The sequence below is a fragment of the Nothobranchius furzeri genome, chromosome 14, assembly GCF_043380555.1.
Source record: "Nothobranchius furzeri strain GRZ-AD chromosome 14, NfurGRZ-RIMD1, whole genome shotgun sequence".
In the NCBI taxonomy this organism is placed as follows: domain Eukaryota; kingdom Metazoa; phylum Chordata; class Actinopteri; order Cyprinodontiformes; family Nothobranchiidae; genus Nothobranchius; species Nothobranchius furzeri.
The window spans coordinates 35,807,431-35,827,382 of NC_091754.1; the positions used below are offsets into that span (position 1 = coordinate 35,807,431).

General features: G+C 42.0%; 1 protein-coding gene across 1 annotated transcript in view; it reads left to right on the forward strand.

The window, feature by feature from the left end:
* Window positions 1–19,952, forward strand: part of kcnh3 (potassium voltage-gated channel, subfamily H (eag-related), member 3) — a 202,614-nt gene that overhangs the window by 62,981 nt on the left and 119,681 nt on the right. The gene's annotated exons all lie outside the window — the stretch shown is intronic.

A 19,952-nucleotide genomic window follows, 5' to 3' on the forward strand; every position in this document is an offset into this window, starting at 1 on the left:
TTGGAGGCAGTCACAAGAGTTTCAGGGTTTCCTGCGTGAATATAGAATTAGTTAATTTAGATAAGTGAATTTCTTGCTTTCCCACATCCTGCTCCTCCCAGCTACACCCACTTTCTCCTTTCGTCTATTTGCTCATCATTATTCATGGTTCTTGTCGCAATGCTTCTAATTTTTTACTGTCTAGTTGATGCGTTTCCCCTTCTGTTTGTTTTGGTGTCAGATGCCTCTCTGCCGGAACTCTGCTGGTAGATCAGTTGTGAGTTACCAGTTATTCTGGCACCAGATGGTGAAAAGGGAATCAAAGTCGTCATTTCCCACCCTCTTCATTTCCCTAAGTTGTTTCTAAAAATGTATTGTATGGGTGTTATTGTAGTCCATAACCAAAGTGTGTTTCTGTTGTTATAATTTTCAAAAATATTCATTTTCATGCAGAAAATCAGAGAAAATGAAGTGATGAAATATGGACGTTGGCCCTGTTCTGGTAAAAGAAATCCCAGTATAAATACTTGAACAAGTTAAATAAACATTATTTTTGAATAATACTGATAATTATAAGACACTTTTAAATTATGTAGCTATCTGGGGGGGGGGGGGGGGGGGGGGGCTACGGGGCACTATAGCTACTTCTGGATTAGTCATTGCACCCCCATAGCACCCCCAGGTAAATATTAGATTTTTTTTTACAAATTAATTTTAATTTAACGTGTGGATGTGATAATATTTAGCATACAAAACAAAAATAATCAGTAAATTATCACATAGATAGTAAAAACTTAAACCAAAACAGGAATTTAATGTTGACCTTTGACCTCATTTTCCACCTGCGAACGAGTGAAAGGTAGAGCTAGAGGTAAAATGGATCGGTTTTTATTTCCCACATTTCCACGGGTTCAGTCAGAAACGAATGAATCTTTGGAAGTGATCTCAGACCCACAAAAACCTACGGATCTGGATGAAGAGAGTCAACCCTCAACTTCCGCAGCATCGAGGGTTTTGCCGCTGGAAATGCTAACACTAATGTTAGCTAACCTTGCAACACTACAGATGGTTTTCTGTGTGGCTGTATGTGTTTATGATTTCATGGACAAGTCAGCGATTGTTCGTATGTTTATGATGTACCTTAATGATTGTTTCAGGTGTTGTTGAGGTTTTGTGTACGCATGTGTATCTGCTAGTGTTGAAGGTGTTTTAGAGAACAATAGGTACGCATGACCACTTCCTTCATAGCACCCTCAATAAAAAGACTAGCTCCTTCATAGCACCTGCAGAAAAACATTTCTGGAGCCGCCACTGCTTTTGTATGACCTTCTTCACCACTCTCTCTTTATTCTGCTCTCCCCACCTATTCCACCTTCCTCAGGATCCACTGATTTCCATCTTTCCTATTCACTCTCTCTCTTTCTTGACATTTTTTAATCAAAATTGTCTCTTTTTTTGCTCATTTAAAATATATTTTTAACCATTTTCTAAATTCTTTTTTATATTTTTACATTTTTTTGTTTTTGTGAAGCGTCTCATGATTTTTATCTTGAGAGGCGCTATAGAAATCTTCTTCCTCTTCCTCTTCTTCTTCTTCTTCTTCTTCTTCTTCTTCTTCTTCTTCTTCTTCTTCTTCTTCTTCTTCTTCTATAAAGGGTTAAACATCATCAGCTTGAATTAAATTACTGAAAAGTGTATTAAATGTGGAATGAGCAGTAAAGCCAGTGCTTTGTGACATTTCAACCCCCACATGGGTCTTAATTAGGTCTTGTTGATGACCCAGCGGGTTGTTTGTTGATCTCAGCAATTATCTGCAGAGTTCGTAAATAACAGCATGAGAAAAAAACAGAATAAACAACTATTATTCTATAAATAATATTATAAATAACCCCTATGGAGGCAGGAGCGATGAAAGCAAAGCTGAGCGTGTCAGACTAGAATAATGGTTGGTTTTCAGCTTGGCCTGGCCTCCACACTCTGACACCATGATGGATTTTCTATGAATGATGAGTAGGGGTATTCAATAATGCTTTGTTGGTGTTTTATTACCGGTACATACATACATCATAACAGGCAAGCTGGAGGATATTTCATGAAATTGCATTAGTGAACACTTGGAGATTGAGTGGTGGTCCCTCTTACATGAGCTGGCAGACATAGTTTAGCGGCTATTAAAATAATTATTATTATATTTAGTATTCCCTCTCATTTGCTTGTGTATGGCAGAAATGCTGTCTCGAATGTGACGGGCTTTTTTACATTGATATTGAATTTTTATTCAGTGACATAATTTTTTGATATTTTTCAGTTAAAACACACCAATAAAAATTTCTTCAGCAAAAATTCAACTGCAGAATTTCAGCTGCAAAAATGTGTCATCAGATATTCAACAGCAAGCATTGTGAGTTCCAAGGTGACCTCCTGGTGGCCCAAGCCAAAGTAATCGTCACTCGGCTTTCAGCCAATCAAATTACACTTCTCTTATCATGTGACACCAGTGAGGCGACGTCTCGATCGAGTGACAACTCCTTTGGCTTGGGTCACCAGGAGGCCACCTCTTTTGCTGTCGGATTTTTCATTTTCTGGTGAGACTGTATTTCTTCCACACTCAAATTCAGCAATAATAAACGCACTGAGCTTGTTTTTAGCACAGTTATGTTTACTTTTACTCAGTAGTTTGCACACCAGTGCTCACACATGCTTTAGAGAAACTTACCTTTCTACACAGGAAGCTGCTGAGCCACAAACATCTTGTTAGACTAACGATGCTGCAAAGACCACATCAGCTGCATACTCCCTCTTTTATACTGTGTATCAAAACTACTCACACCAAACATGATAAATGATGTCTTAGGTGTGTTCTTGCTGTGTCGTATTTCTAATTCCATGCTGTAGTTCTTTTCTAAAACACAGAACAGTTTTGTTACCTATTTTCCCGCTACGTTTCGAAACTGTTAAATTACAAGCAGGGCCAGACTGCTGCGACTGGGAGCCCTGGCCTTCCAGATCAGCTCATTCTCCACGGGCGGAGATCAGCAAGACATTAGCTACATGCTAACACAGTAAAACAACTCCTAATAATAACAATAATACATTTCATTTAAAAGCGCCTTTCTGGTCACTCAAGGACACTGTACAGAATAAAAACACAAATCATTCAGTAAGTAAACATACGTAAACATGAACAAACAAGGCACTCTAAAATTCAAAGCTGATATGTGGTTATGAAGAGGTGAGTTTTGAGTTGTTTTTTGAATTCTGTGAATGAGTTAATGTTCTTGATGAGAGGGGGAAGGGAGTTCCAGAGTTTGGGAGCAGTGCAGCTGAAGGCTCTACTTCCCATGGTGCTGAGACGAAAGGAACTCCTACGTCATTGCTCTACCGCATTTTTCTTGCTAAAAATGCCTGGAATAACGCTGTTAGCTGCGGGTTACCATGTAGCTAATGTTCTGCTGATCACCAACTGTGGAGTAGTCTCGGCCCAAGCTGAGCAAGCAGCCCACTTGGCTAAGCGGCCCACCGGAACAGTTCCAGAATGCTAGATTGGCCAGTCCACCCCGGCACAGAGCTATTCTCTTCTCCTGTTCCCACACTGATCTGCAGCACCGGAATGGCAGCTCTGTGCTGCAGACAGAAGTTTACGCAACAGCATCCAGCATGAAAATGAATTGTGCATGCGGTAAATCCCTACACTGGCTACCAGTAAACCACAGAATGGACTTCAAAGTGCTTCTACCAGTCTATAAGTCTCTCAATGACATGGGGCAAAAGTACATGTTGGATCTCCTTCCAGTATATTTGCCCAGCAGGGCTCTAAGATCCTTGGGAAACAGTCAACTGGTAGAACCCCAGGTCAGAACCAAACAGGGTGAATCTGTTTGTTAAATCTGAAATTAATATCTACATTTCTTTGTTTGATTTACTGTGTTTGCTGTTCTTGCCTCTGAAAAGCACTTTGAATTACCTTTGTGTTTGAAATGTTCTATACAAATAAAGCTGCATTGCCTTGCCTAGTCATCAAAAGGAAGAAGACGGGGAAACACAGGGGTCAGAGAAAGTTAAACAGATCTACATCTAACTGTAAAATTAGCATTCATGGACTCACCCATCTTGGATTGTGATTGAGAAAGGCTTTTGATTTCACTGCTGCAAGGTGAAAGCAGAGCACGTAGAAGCTAACCGTTAGCATTAGCAATTCCACAGCATGGCGGAACACATTAAGGGTTTAGCTGAGATCTAACAAAGGCTGCGGAAGGGTGGCGTTGCTGTTGGCCAATCAGAGTTGAGATCTTTGCATGGATATTTATGAGTGAGAGTTCAAATCCTTCACTGTTATTGTCCGATTCCGTATCACCAGGACTCAACGTAACCTGAAAGGCTGATGGTCCCATGTCAGAGCACTGGTAGTGGGTTCCCAAAGGTTCAGGCCATGAATTTACCATCTGTTCTTTTGATTTTCTCTCCTCATCCATGATACTTCCAAACTGTGTACCTATAGCTTAGCCTAGCACACGTGCAAACAGCCAATCAGAGGGAAGTTCCTGTCCTTGCTACCCCTGACTGGTTCAGACCACAATATGGGACTGATATGTCTGTTATTGAACCAAAGATTTTTTTCAGGTGTTTCAGTCACATTTACAACTAAAATGATCAAAAATTTAAGCAGCTCAGAATCACATTCAGTACTTTTTAATCCCTTAATTTTTGTTAAATCAATTTAATAACTTTTAATGCTTCGTAGTGACCTGCGGAAACCCTGTAACAGCTGACTCTCATCTGGTGAAACAGACTGAGCAGGTTTTTGGTTTTCCTCTTGGTATTTTTTGTCCAGATCCTGCTTGTTGCATCAGGCAGTAACAGGTTCAGAATGATGCAAACCATTTGGAGGTAGTTGTTTGAGGACATGCGAGTGTTTCTTTTTGTATTGGGGGCATGTAAATGTTATATGAGGGGTTGTGTGTATTCTTCCTCGTCTGTGAGTAGAAAGCATAATAGAACGGGGAGTATTGAGAGGCTTCACTAGAATGTGCAAAAAGGATTTTGTTATTTAGCCCAAAAGATATCTTGTTTTAATCTAGATGCTGCAACAAAGGATTAATGAACTCTCCATGTTTCAGGTGCCATATTTGTTTCTGCCTTTCAGAGCATAATAACCGTTGTCAGGACTAAATGTACATAGTTAAACACGGTCCGTATATTTCATTCACTTTAGGTTTTATGTGTCCACATTAGTGCTGCTTCAGCCCGATCCTACCTGTGAGGATAACCGCGCTATCATTCCTCCTATGTTCACTTGTGTTGGCAGCCAAGAGTGTTTGTTCCTCAGAGAGCAGCGTTATGATGAAAGGATTTCACATTTTACTTGAATTTGGAAGTTTTCCTTTGGAGAACAAAAGCATGGCTGTTCACTAGTGTGATGGCGTCCAAGTGTCAGTAAACTTTATTAGAGTTGAATGTTCAGAAAAAACAGAACCCAAGGAGAGAAACTGCAATGCCTGAAAACATCTCCAAACATATTGGCTCAAGTATTGCCACAAACTTCTCTTTGACTTACATTTTGCAAAAGCCACTACTTTCATTTGAAATGTTTCTTTTAATGATCTAAATCATTATAGCAAATGTTACAACACTAAATAATTTCCACCTGGTTCTGATCATGTGATCAGATCGGAACATCCCTAATTAGTACTAAACTTCTTTTAGTTGAATATTTATGGTGGAGTAGAGCCCTGCACTGAAGCCCTAGGCCCTCGGGTCGGCCCGGCCCGAGGCCCGGGCTTCGGGCCAACGACTGTGTAATTACCTCGAACACGGGCTGGGCCGGGCGCCTTTATTTTTAATCGAATTCTTTTAAAAAACCTGAAACACTTAAACGCAGCAGCACCTGCCTGCTTCTCACGCACCGGCACGTTAGCTCAGTTAAGGTCTGTGGGGTTTATAAATGCGCCTATATAAATGAATTCTCAAACTGCTGATTGAAACACGTGCCCCTATTCTAATATGCCATTTTAAGTCCACTTTGATATGTCAGAAACCATTCGTTTATTCTCATGAAAATGGCAGCATTCTATTTTTCTGTGAATAAATTCGCTCTGCAGTTAAAAAAACAAAATACAGCATTCATTGCTGTTTTTTTCTAACTGGAGAGCGCATTTTCAGAGCGGCAGATTAAATTTACAAGCGCTATATTAATTGGGAACGTTTATTTAATCTGCCGCTCTGAAAATGCGCTCTGCAGTTGGAAAATTAGAATGCTGCTTTTTTTTCTAATTGCACAAGAGCGCATTTTCAGAGCAGATTAAATTAACAAACGCATCCAATTAATATAGTGTTCGTAAATTTCATCTGCCGCTCGAAAATACGCTCTGTTAGAAAAAAAAGCTGCATTGATGCTGTTTTTCTTTCTTTTTTACATATATATATATATATATATATATTTTTTTTTTTTTTTTACTGCAGAACGCTTCCCACAGATAATTAGAATGCTGAGCATCACGCCAAAACATTATGAATAGTTTAAAAAAAAGTTGGGCTCGGGTCGGGCCAGAGAATCCTGAAAACCTTTTCGGACCGGGTCGGGCTGGGGCTCCACCCCCTCGGGCTGGGCTGGACACGGGCTCAGATTTTAGGCCCGTGCAGGGCTCTATGGTGGAGGTTGAAATGAGCAGGTATGAGTTGTACTGTGAGGGATTTCACTCACACGGTGGCAAAGGTCAAGTACTCTTTTCAGCTGCTAATAGAACTCAATCCTCTCGATAGTAAATGTTGTGGAAGCAGCAGAGTATCTCTGATTTTCCTCTCCTCATCCTCTCCTGTAGCTAACATCAACCTGTTAGCAGACGGCATAGGGTCCTTGTTTGTTGTAGCTGTGTGTCCAGTGGTTTAGGTGGGAGAACACCTCGTGGATTAATCATACGGTTGGTGGTTTAATGCCAGGATTCTCCTGCCAGCTTTGAGTAAACCACTGAGCCCCTAAATTGTTCCAAACATGCAATCCAAATCCTTCGATTGGCAGATCTGTGTGGTAGCACGTAGGAGAAGGAGATGCTCTGCTAGATGGTCTTTTAGTGTGAAATGTGTCTTAAAATACAGTCAAGCATTTTATGTGCATCTAAATGTTGAATAACAGAAAATTTAGCTAATCGTGGAAAGAGTCTCAAATTCACAGAGAAATGGACTCTGATAGAAAGAACACACTGTTTTCGTTGGGGGAAAGAACGGAAGTCTTTATTTTGCTGTTTTAAGAAGCAAAAGGTGTTTACAGTAGGTTAGCCTGCTTTGACTTGGAACTGCAGCAAACGGAGCAGCTTTTAAAAATATTGAATAGTGATAGTAATAATGTATAGTAGTCACTTCTTTCTGGGAACCTTGCAGCTTCGATAAGACGTGGCCCTGACCTTTAGTTTAAGCTCTTCTCTTTAAGGTGTCTTTTCTTATCGTCTCTTATCTCTGGTGGGTTTTGGTTTTCTAATTTTAGCCATCTGCACATGGAGAGTGTGGAAATGTACGTTTGAGTCTTTTGGTTGCAACGGTTTTATAATTGTTGTTCACCCGGGCAGCAGGAAACTGACTTCCTTCAGAGTTTGCAGAAAGATGTTGTAAAACTACAAGTCTGCTATGGCCAGTGTGATCATCAGTCATCAGCAAACCATTTAAAAAAGCTGAAGAAGCTGATAAGGAAGGCTGGCTCTGAGTTGGGACTGCTCTGGAGCCACTTTGCAAGGCAATCCACCAACAGGGCGTCTTCTGCGCTCCCTGGCATTCATGAGGAATCCATTTCCTGACATATTGATACTTTTCTAAATGTGTGTCACAAAAATGCAGACAGTAGGCTACAGTCCCAGTAAGGATTCCTAAAATGTCCCTACATGAAATATAAATAACAAAATGTGTCAAAAGTGTTTTTTTAAGTACTTTAAAATTTTCCAAGGTTTGGGGAGATCTGACATGCAATGTGATTTGTTCCACACACCTAGCAGCCACTGCAAAATCTCAATCACTTTTAGTTTTTAGTTTGAATCTCAGGCCAGAAACCTGTTTGTCCTGAGTGTTCTGGGTGTAGAGTGAAGGAGACAGACCCTTAAAGCCTTTGCAATGGACACCAATCAATGCCTTTATACACTAAATGATCATAGTCAATGCACAATGTGATAAAAGCACAAATGATCTACTTGGAATCTTTAAAACTGTGAAGCGTGACTTGAATTTTGGCCAAAAGTGAAGTCGAGAAAACCCTAATTTGACCCCTGAGCTGACCTGTCATTAATTAGAAAGAGCAGTTAATTCTCACCCAGATTCCGGCCAGAGGAAAGGGTGAATGGAGTCCAAGAACGTTGTTGGGTTTGGCAACTAAATCTGTGTGGTCAAGTCAGATGAGTTCCAGTTTAGTCATCCATTCATTTCATCCCAACAGTCCATCAGATTTAAGAGTTATTATTTTTATTCCATTTGCACGCATAGCAGGGTTTCTAAAACAAAACATCCTCCCCCAAACAGTCTTCCATATCCATCCATATCACTTCACTGTTAGAAAGAAAATCCATCCACACCCAACTGCATTGTTACGCACATTCACAGGCATGCCCAACCTGTACGTGGCAGTAGTTTCACAGTTCCTATCCTACCAGAGTAACTTTACGTCTCCCTGTGCCACTTCCACAAAACACAACCGTCCTGATGTCCTTCGTCTGTGGTCTTCTACATACAGCTTGTAAAACACAAGCAAACAAAAGCGATTGGACAATCGAAAATGCCAACACAGCTCTGAGGGCATCTGTGCTGTTTGAGTGTACACGCAGGTCACGTATAATGTCAGAGTTTTTTTTCATGGGCAGTGATGTTGCAGAAGCTAAACCCGTGGTTATCTTCAGGCGTGGACTAAACAGCTGGTACCCTTTAAGCCAGGTGGACACTGTGCGACTTTTTCACTCGTAGCACTCAGCTTCAGCTCAAACTGTACGACTTCCTCGCAGGGCGGATCTCACGAGTCATGTGCTCACACTGTACGACCCAGTTCTCGCATGCAACCTGACTGCTAAAGCCGGGCGTACACTGTGTGACTTTTTCACTTTTTTGAGTCGATTTTCCACTCGTGCGAGAATCCACGAGATCGGGGCGAGTTTTGCGCCGAGCGTCGTGTAGTGTACAAAGAGAGACGACTAGCATCACGTGACCAGCTACCGATCAGCGATTGTGAGCTCGCACGGACTTCTGGTGTGTTTGAAATTTTGCTCGTCCCTTGTGAGGGTATCGCACTGTTGAAGCGGCGCTGCGAGCAGCTGCGACCCAAAAAGTACCAGAACCGCTCACGGCGCATGCGCAATCCTGCATCAACACCGCTCGCCCGCTATTTTCCCACACGTTGTTCGTTTTTGTTTCTACACGTTTTTTTACTCACAAAGATTGTCAAGAAAGCGTGTTTGTCGTGTTCATGTCAAATTAAACTGATCACAAAACACAGATTTACTTTCTTTATTTCGTTTTCCTCATCCAACCCCCATAAACCCCTGTGTTTCCTCCTGCAGCACTCCTGAAGGACAACAGGAAAGACAAAAGAGTCTGACGTGTTGTGTAAAAACTGCTATTTTTAGCATATTTTTAGGTCAGACGCTACAAAAATGCTACATTTATTACACAAACCATTATCGCTAAAGGAGTCAGAGGAGTAACTAAACATCTGACACAGAGAGCAAGAGATAGGAGACGGAGAAGCAGAGACAGAAGTAGCCACAGCCGTGCTGAGGCTAAGCTAAAACTGGAATGTGCCAAGTAACACATCAACAAGCCGCAAAGCTTCTGGGAGAATGTCCTACAGACAGATGAGACAAAGATGAAACTTTTTGCCAGGACATCAGCTCTATGTTCACAGACAGACGTTGCCACGATGCAGCTCATTATGAATGGATGAATGACTCACTGTAGTGTAAAGTGCTTTGGAGTCAGCTGACAGCTCTATATTAGGGCAGCCCATTCATCATGTGCGTTTGAACACTGCCTGCAAAACAAAGAGTTATGTTAAAAGTTTAAAAACGTTCCCCAAAGCAGCTCGAATCATGAAAACGTCTGGTTGAGTCCCCAGACTCGGGTCTCTCCCAGGTGTTACAGAGCCGTTTGTCAAAGAGGTCCAATAGTCATCCAGAAATCATCACATTCAGTATCAGTCAAACAAGTTATTTGACTTTTATCATGCTGACTATTTCTTTTATATACACAAACAAAATAAAGGAAGCAAAAATCCTTTCAGTCTGAGGAAGTTTTCACTCATCTGTGACCTTCTTTAGTATTAGACTAACGTTTTTAGTTATACATACTAATGTGTAAGTGTGTATTTAGTGGTCATTTGCTGGTTTTCCTTGTTTTCTTCCACAATGATGCAACCACCTGAGACTAGCTGGCAACTACAGGCTTAGCTTTTGGTCTTGACACATCAGCCCATGCTGCAGAGGTGCACCGAAACTTGTGAAATCCAGAAAAAGCAATAATATTTAATCACAAGTTTTTACTTTCCACATGTTAATTTCAGAAATATTTGTCTAACAGCATACTGTTGTCAAACTTATGTTCACAATAGTCCTACAAAAACATCCCAACATGTCTGTAGAGCGAGATGCGGTTTAACCCGTGCTTCTTTCAGCAGAAGAAAATCATCTACAGACACAGATTCAAAGGTCACAGTTTTTTTCTCTGCCATAATGTGACCTTTCTTTGAACATCCACAGGTTGATGCTTCTCTATCCTGACTTCAGTCAGTAGTCCACAACAAAAACATTCACGTTTTAGAGACCTAAATGCTGATCAATCCTGTGTGTTGGTGGAGGATTGATCAAGGCTAATTTATGCAGCTGAGTGACGTGGGCTAGTCCATAAAAGGGCACCAGGCCCAATCAGCCTCTGGGGTTAGAACAATGGCGTTGTAACATAACTGGTAAACAGTCTACATTAATATAGCACCTTCTAGAATCCTACCATCCCCCAAGACCCATTATGCTTGTGCCTGTGGTCTTCCCTTTCCTCAATATGTTCCATTAAAGGAATCTCCAACCATCTTTATGCAGATGACATCCAACTGTACATCTCCTTTAAGCCCCATGAGATGTCTAGACTCTATTACAACCTGGATGGATGGGAACTTTCTTGAGACTCTCTTGGTCAGCTTGCTTCTCACACCAAACCTTCTGTCAGGAATCTTGGTGTGACCTTTGACCCAGCTCTCACCGTGGATTCTCATGTCAGTTCTCTTGTTCGCTCTTCCTTCTTCCATCTCAGGAACATTGCTAAGCTGAGTCCCATTCTGTCCCGCTCTGAACTTGAGACAGTTATCCACACCTTCATCTCCTCACGCTTAGACTACTGTAACTCTCTTTTCACGTGTCTGAGCAGAACCTCCCTGAACCGTCTACAGGTGGTTCAGAATGCCTGTGCTCGGCTTCTGACCAAGTCCTCCAAACACACCCACATCACCCCGCTTCTCCTCCAGCTTCACTGGCTGCCAGTCACCTTCAGGGTTCATTTCAAGATCCTGGTTCTGGTCTATAGGGCCTTACATGGACAAGCACCATCTTACATTGGTGATCTTCTTAGTCCCTACACCCCCAGCAGGTCCCTGAGGTCCAGTGATCAAAGCCTACTGGTTGTGCAGCACCAGGCTAAAGACCAAAGGTGACAGGTCATCTGCTGCTGTGGCCCCCAGAGTCTGGACCTCTCTCCCCCTGAGCCTGAGATCAGAGGACTCAGTGGTCTTCTTTAAAAAGCTTCTGAAAATTCACCTGTTCAGGCTTTGTTGTGACCTTCATCCGCCCTCTCATTATTCTGCTCTTATTCTGCCTTTCCCGGAAATCCACTGATTTCCCTCTTTGTTGTTCTGAGACCCCATGTTGCAGCTCTTCAGAGTGTCAAAGAGGAGGGAAACTTACATCTGACCCTTTAAATACTCTTTCTCATAACTGGATTCATCTGTGAATTGAGGTCAAGGGTCACTGAGCTTACCAAACCAATTTTTAGTTCTAAATATTTTGGAATCAATAAAATGCACCTGCCTAATTTTGTTTAAACAATTATTGCACACATTCAGTAAATCCTATAAACTTTGTTTCACTTCTCAGATATCACTGTGTGTGTCTCCCACATGATACATTTAACTGAAATGGTTTTTGTTGTAACAACCAACAATTTATACCGGAAAATTATGAAGGCTTACAAGGCTGCTCAAAATTTTGCACCCCAGTGTATCTGATGAGATTATCTTTACAGCCATTACGGTAATCGAGTGCGTTTGGGGTTGTTGGAAGAGGATCTGATCAAATGTTGGTCATATTTATCCTGCCATGTCAACCAGGATCTACTAGCCTGGCCTGCCAGACTCCTCCTCTGTTTAATTCTGCACAGAGAAAGGGTCTGGAAACTCTCCTATTCAAATAACCCCACCCCCTGAGAACTCTAACCGAGCCAATCAGGGCTGAGCAGCGTGCGTCATACACCATGATGCCGAGTTTCTCATAAACATGGTGACAGAAGAGGAGTTCGCTGCGACTCTTTCCTCTGTTCTAAATGACTTGGACACGTCTTTAAAACCACAACAAGTAGAAGCACTAAAGCCTTTCTTCTAAAGAAAGATGTTTGCGCTGTTGCCAGATGCCATGTTTGACTACAGCTATAAAACTACAGCATCACGGACATCACACACAGCGACGCTCAGTTTCTCATAAACAATAAAGACAGCGGCGGAGTTCGCTGCAACTCTTTCCTCTGTTCTAAATGACTTGAATGTCTCTAAAACCACAAGTAGAAGCGCTAAAAGCCTTTCTTCTAAAAAAATAAAAGATGTTTGCGCTGTCGCCAGACTCCTTTTTTTAACTACAACTAAAAAACTACAGAGTGGTTCAGTCGGCATTTCCGTCTGTTTTCTGGTTGGTTCTTTTTGAGCTGCCTAGTCCCACCCCTCGAGTGCCTTTCTGCCTGTGAGTTACCAGACTCTCTCTCTCTCTCTCTCTCTCTCTCTCTCTCTCTCTCTCTCTCTCTCTCTCTCTCTCTCTCTCTCTCTCTCTCTCTCTCTCTCTCTCTCTCTCTCTCTCTCTCTCTCTCTCTCTCTCTCTCTCTCTCTCTCTCTCTGTGCAGAATTAAACAGAGGACGAGTCTGGCAGGCCAGGCTATTAGTTTCACAACTACACACACAGATCCAGATCTCTCAGCACTACCAGCTGGTTTGATAGCACTAAAAGTTTATTATAATGACTGTCAGCAGGTTTTCACAGATTTTGCATTGAGCATTCTGGGGCAAGGTAAACACAGGTTTAGGTGTATGCATGTGTGTGTGTGTGTGTGTGTGTGTGTGTGTGTGTGTGTGTGTGTGTGTGTGTGTGTGTGTGTGTGTGTGTGTGTGTGTGCGTGCGTGTATGTATGTGTGTGTGCGTACGTGCATGTGTGTGTGCGTGTGTGTGGGTGTGTGCACTGTGCACCTTGCTCGAGCACTTTGTAAAAATGTAAATCCTCTGTCCAATTAAATTAAGTGGAACACCTTTAGGGGCAGCATATTTTCTGCTTTGGTTTATCCAGCAACAATATTTTATATGCATCATTTTGTATCCATGTCAACATCCTGCAGACCCAGCTGTTCGTCCCACTGAGCAAACTTCAAATTGGACTAGTTACTTACATTAGAGGCCATGAAAACAATCCCAAAGGAAGCTTCTGCCCACCCTTTTAAAGCTCTTTCTACTGAAGCTCAACGTTTGAGAACTCTTGGTTTATTTTCCAAGGCACAAAACCTGGTTGTAGTCCAGGTAACGACAGTGTTGGTTTTTGGTCAGTGGTCCAGTCTGCAGCTGGCAGCAGCTCGGTCGGAACCGGCCCAAACCCTGGATCTTATCTTCAAGGGGAGATATACCTGGAGAATCTTTGAACTGTTTCAACTATGGCAACTCACTTACCTTTCAAACAGCAGTGTTTCATTAAAACAGTGAAGCAGTGATTCAGTTTTAACTTGATTTAAGCAGAGAAAATGGTACAGGCACAAGAATCATGGGTGGCCGCGATGGCTAAGCTAAGACCCCACTTCCCTAGCGGTGGGAGATGTTTGATTGTTTTTACCCATGATTAATCAATTTCCCTCTGGGATTAATAAAGTATTTTTGAAATTGAATATTTGAATTTGAAGAACACAAAACCGGGCCTGAACTTCCTGGGTTGTCTCCACAAAGTAACCAGCGCTTTAGCTGACATAACCTAAAACCACGTTAAGTTTTGGTATCTTCCTATTGTATGAAAGACAAGACTGCATGCCACGTCTTATTAACAGATTTAACAGATTTCACTCCACCCCCAAACAGCTTCAACAGGTACCACCAACTCCACCACCCCCAACCACCTCCACTCAGTCAGCCAATCCCTCTCCATCTCCAACCCTCCTCAGTACCACTCACTCCCCCCTCTGACCAGGTGAGGAGAGAACTGAGGTGACCTACATACCCCCTTAACCCTCTGAAGACAGGTGTTGCAGATGTGCAACGTTAAAACCTACCTACCTGGTTACTCCACATACGTATTTCATGAGCATTTTTTAAACACAGAAGTACCCCTGAAGGACTTATTTGTTCGTCCTTTTAGGGTTAATGTGGAAACATGATGGCGGCATCTGGCGCTTCACTTATGCTACGTGATTCCAAACATTTGTCCAGGCAGCAAGCTGGATAAAAAATTATGGGTTTCGAACACTTTTTCTTTGCTATCAATTTAGCATTTTTAAAAGCACAAATAATGGTTAACTAGCACACCACCAATCAGTGGACACGGATAATTTTCATCACAGCACATAGCAGAAGCATGTGAGGAGAAGTTCAGAGATGTTGCATTGGTATGTTCCATCTGAACAGCCTCTAAAATACCCTGAGAAACCTACAGAACTTCCCCCACCCTCAGTGCGCAACAAACATGAACTATTATAGCCTAGTAGCACATTTCTTTTTTGCAAAATAAAGTTTTAGTTTAATCCAATCAGTTGCACGTATACTGTACCAAATCGCTCCACATAGTGTCTGTTATCATTTCTGGAACCGAAACAAATGAGTTTTGAAGGTAGTACTGACACCCCCACAACATTTGGGTTAGAAAGTCTGGTCTGAGCAAATGTACTGCTACTAGCTGTACTTCAGTTGGGGCTGGGGCGGGTGGCTTTATTGGGTAAAACACCAGAAAAGAAGCCTTGTCCAACTCCAAAGTAGCACTGGAACTTCTCTGGTAAAAAAGGAAACACGTCTCTGTCCATAAACCAAAGGGTGACCCCTTTAACCTCGTTTAGTGTGATGGAAACCTCTTAAAAGTTTTATAATGTGAGACTTGAGTTTCTAATTACATTAAATGACTTGGCTGGAAATGGGATCTGAAAGCTGATAGACTGGCTGATAGTACTGTACTGTGGCCATGCCCTTCATTAGCACACACACACATGCAGAAGCAAACATGAACCAGGACTGCTCACACTTCATGGAAATGCATTTAGATCAGCCACACTTATCCACATCCTCTTCCAGTCACTAAACACAGCTCGGCATAAACTCCATCGATTTGTCTGTTGTTGCCTTTCTCTCCTTTCATCGCCTCATCAGCGTTCATCTCTGTGGTGTACCGCCAGTCCGTTTCCTAATTGTATTTTTTTCAGCAGAGAAAAAAAAACCCACCAGACTGTAGTCAGTGAATTTGTCACAGGCGTGTCCCTAAACCAGCTCTCAGCGCTGCACTTATTACCTTAGCTATAGTGTGCTGCATCAGGTAATTGGATGATAAGGCTGCAGCTTGCTGTGCACTTTGCTGTCTTTTAGAGCTTAGCAACAAGTACAGTCACAGACACACGTGTGGTGAGCATCATCAGTACTTTAAATCAAACATGTTCAAATGGGTGATGATAATATGTACTATTGGTGTGTTGTAAATTACCTTCTTCCCTCCTCCCTGCCACTCACCATAGTGTTGCTTGTCATTTGGCCTCATGCTGATCTTAAACTCTGACAGGTCTGGGGTTTGTTTCTCAGCAGGTGAGTGATTCTTGGAATCATAAACTAAAGGAAGCAGCATCCTACAAGTTAACAGCATCTGATAAAAATGAGAGTATAAATTTCCATTTCCTGTTTGGTGAAAAATAATTATTTTGCAGACGTGGACGCCACAACAGTCTTGTGAGAACAGTTAGCTTTCTTCACACTACCATGAGGAAACCTCTGTGTGCTCTTCAGCAATCACCCGTCTGTAGTGAATATCATCGTTCTATAAAAGATGCTTCGGGCTTGAATGTTTTGTCCACCTTTCGAACTAAACTCAGAAATGTTTTGGAATAACTGATAAATGGATCCTCCAGTTAAGCACAGGGCTGCATATTGGGTCATTATAACACATGTGACAAATATCCTTACGCGTTTTGATCACATTCAGTCAGTGCTCCATAAATCTTACATCATTTTAACTTTTTCAGTAATTTTGGCACAAAGAACTTGACCTTCATAGCTACTCGGTCTCAGTATCTTGGTTACTATGGCGACAGGAGCATACAGAATTTTTGCATGAGGAGGGGGTGTTAATGATCAACTTCCTTTTACAGCATGACTACTTCCTAATGAGCTTTTAATGCTGTGGTGTGAACCTGGAGGGGAAGTGTGTTTGCTGTGCCACCGACTCCTGCATTCCATCTGTTTACATGGGCTCCTTGTTTAGGACCATGTGATCGTTTGAGCTCATTGACTCTTCAACCCTAATGCCTCTTTTAGGTGCATTAAGTTTGAGTGGCCACCTGTCCTTAAAGGGACACTACACGGTTTTGGTGCTCTTTACCACCCCCAAGTGTCTGTTTTAAATCACTGTAGTAAAAGCGTGTTGTTATCCCTGTAGCGTTATGGTTTTATGCTCTTTTATGAAAGAGAAACCATGCTACGTATTAATTCGGAATATTAATTTTAATAAATCAATAACCAAATTTTATATCGTTCAGAAGACTCAAAGGTTGTTTTCATCCATAAACTGCCGATAATATCTGAGTGTCTTGTGTTTCAGTTCAATGAGGAAACAAGTTTGAAGGATTAAAAGTTTTAATTCTTCAAATTAAACTAATGATTTTGAAAATTGACAAACAGGAAATAACAATCACGTTGGTAACTTTGTGGGACCATCTTTTTAACAGTTGATATGCTGTTCTGGCTCAAATAGACCTTCTGATGAATTTATGAAGATTGAGAATGTTGTGACATGAATGTGTGTGTGAGTCTGATTTTGCTTCAGGAAGAAACAGGTGTCTGAGTGAAGTGATGGTTTGGATAAACTTAGGTCTTATCAGAGAACTGCATCAAACGCTAAAAACCGTGCTCTGTCTCACCGAACTCTTGTGGACCCTCTTTCGGATCCGGGCCGTGGAGGATGTTGTGGTTCATCCAGATGACACCGGCGGCTGACAGGAGACATAGGTGTCGAACGGAACCGGTCCAGAGTTGCCCTCGGTACACGTGGATGGTAGAGCGTTTTATCGATGCGCTTTCTTAAGTTAATTCACTCAGAAATCAAAAGACTCGGTAATGAGTCTGCGTTAGAAGTTGCGATTCAGCTATTCTGCCTGGCGTGGCAGAAACAGCGTGAGGGGGGGGGGGGGGGGGGTAACGAGCCAGCCGGCTCTGCCCCCCTTTCGGTTTTCAGGTCCACTCTCTTTCGTTGTCCAACACGAACTGCAAACATAAGACTCAAACTTACCAAAAACCTTTCTCTTCTCAAAGCAAACCTGTGCGTCATCAAATGTGTCTGGAGTTTACTGTGGGAAGGTGTGTGTGGGTGTGTGTGAATGTTTGTGTGCTTGAGTGTTAAGGTCAGTACCAAACATTCAACATTATCTACTTAAGTGTGGATTCATTAATCCATTATAATTACCCCAAAGCATACTAGTCATTCATTTGATTAAACACATTTATAATGAGCAAAATGATAATGGTTATTTTAACATTAAAATCAAGAAAAAGAAGTTTAAACTTTATGTTTTGACTTGGTCTGGGTACAACTCATGGAAACACGTCTTCTGGTAGACTGCAGGTGGTTGATGTTATGGTTTCCTCCCAGACTCGCTGGCGTTCAGGACTTAATCTGTGGGTGAAAGTTCTCAATGACCCAGCTTTGACCTAGCTGCGTCCAGCACCACCTTTGTGATAGAAAACCCATATTTCCTCACGTTACAGTCCCCCCTTTTTGTGACGACATGGTGGTCAAGCAGAGGCCACCTGACGTCACAACCACAATAACGTGATGTACTCGTGAAGGTAGACATCCCAGATGAAGGCAGGAACGATGAAGCGTCACTACAGGTCACGTGTAGAAGGGAGTCTATCCTGATCAGATGATTAAGGCCAAAACTGTTGCAATCATTGTAAAGTAATCCACTCAGGGAATCTTGAAAGCAGAGCTATTTCAATAGCAGTTAATTTTCATCAGCAATAATGCAAAGGTATTCAAAGAATAAGCAGCTCGTGTGCCACACGGAGCTGGGCAGGTGATGTATTCCTCAGGCGTAGTCCAGGCGAAGTCCAGCGCAGACCTCGACCCATCTCGAACCACGACCGAAGCCCCACGCGACAGAAACCAGTTGAAGGATGGTGAAGACGACCTCTCTGATGGAATGTAGTCCATACGAGCTCGGAGAAGGAGACAAAGTGAGACAGCCCACACGATAGATAGCATTTGATGCAAAACAAAGAAATCAATCAAAACCTATCTATGGGTGCCTCTGGGAAAATGTGGGTGCCTTTTGTGAATTATCTAAAGAAGAAATGTACTGCACCCTGTTCTACGTGTCATGTAAAAACGTGATGTAGAGAAAACACAAATAAAAGAAAGCAAATCCTAACTGATATGTGAAACTCAGCAGGCTGCACCAATTAAAGGCATGTATATATAAAAAAAATAATAATAATAATCATGAAAATGAAGGGCAAATTGGCTTGTGGCCCTTTAAGGGAAATAGTAACAAAATAAAATTAAATTTGTAATCAAATATAATCATGCTACACAAAGCACTAATAAAAAGATAGAGATGTAAATCAGTTCTAAAAATGTAAATCAGTAGGTTAGTAATCCCTAAAGATTTGAGTTAGTAACAGGACCCTGGCTGGAGGCAGGTAACCTGAAAAAAAAAACCAAAGGATATCACATTTGTTAAAAATTCATCCCACAAACGAGAGAATTTGTAACGGTCCACCAGTCAGTGGAAAAGAATCCGGTCAGAATAGAGTTGTTCAGTAAAGAGTTTTGAATCTGGTATTGCGGACCCACAGAGACACGAGTTTGGACGTATCTGTGGGAGCAGGCTCATAAGCGATTTGGTAATCAAACTGTTTGTATCTTGTGTTACGAACCCACAGGGAAACTTGTTTGAATTTACCTGAGGGTTCCGTACGGAACTGGAGCGAAGCTGATGGTTTAACTGTTAGATCAGAACCTGATTTTACCTGCTCAAAGTTGGGTTGCAGCTTTACGGAGGCGACTTTGTTGTGATCAGAAATAGTAGTGAACTGGAAATGCGAAACCGATGCTCGCAAAGCAGGAGGAGGCTCTCCACCCCCCTTTTGTTTCTCAAACTTATGCCGTGTCTGTGAGACAGGAGAAGCATAACAAAGAACAGTTCTTAAGCTCTTAAAAGCTTTGTTACCAAGAAGATGCACATTGTCACCTGAATCGTGCTGAAAGAGTAGGTGTTCAGATGTCCAAAGACCCGGAGGTGTTGGACTTGGAGGTTCTGAAAAGGAGTGATCCAAGGATGGTTGTGTCACGGGTGTCAAAGCAAATCTAACCATGTTTAGAATCAGATACAGACATGATGCTATCGAAAGGAACATGGTCTGTCCTGAAAACTGAAGCCAAGAATACTTTATTCCCAAGAATGATGGAGGTGCCCACACAGAATCAGAAAAACCCGGTTTAACCAGAGTAGTTACAGACTGACTAGAATTCCGCCCCGT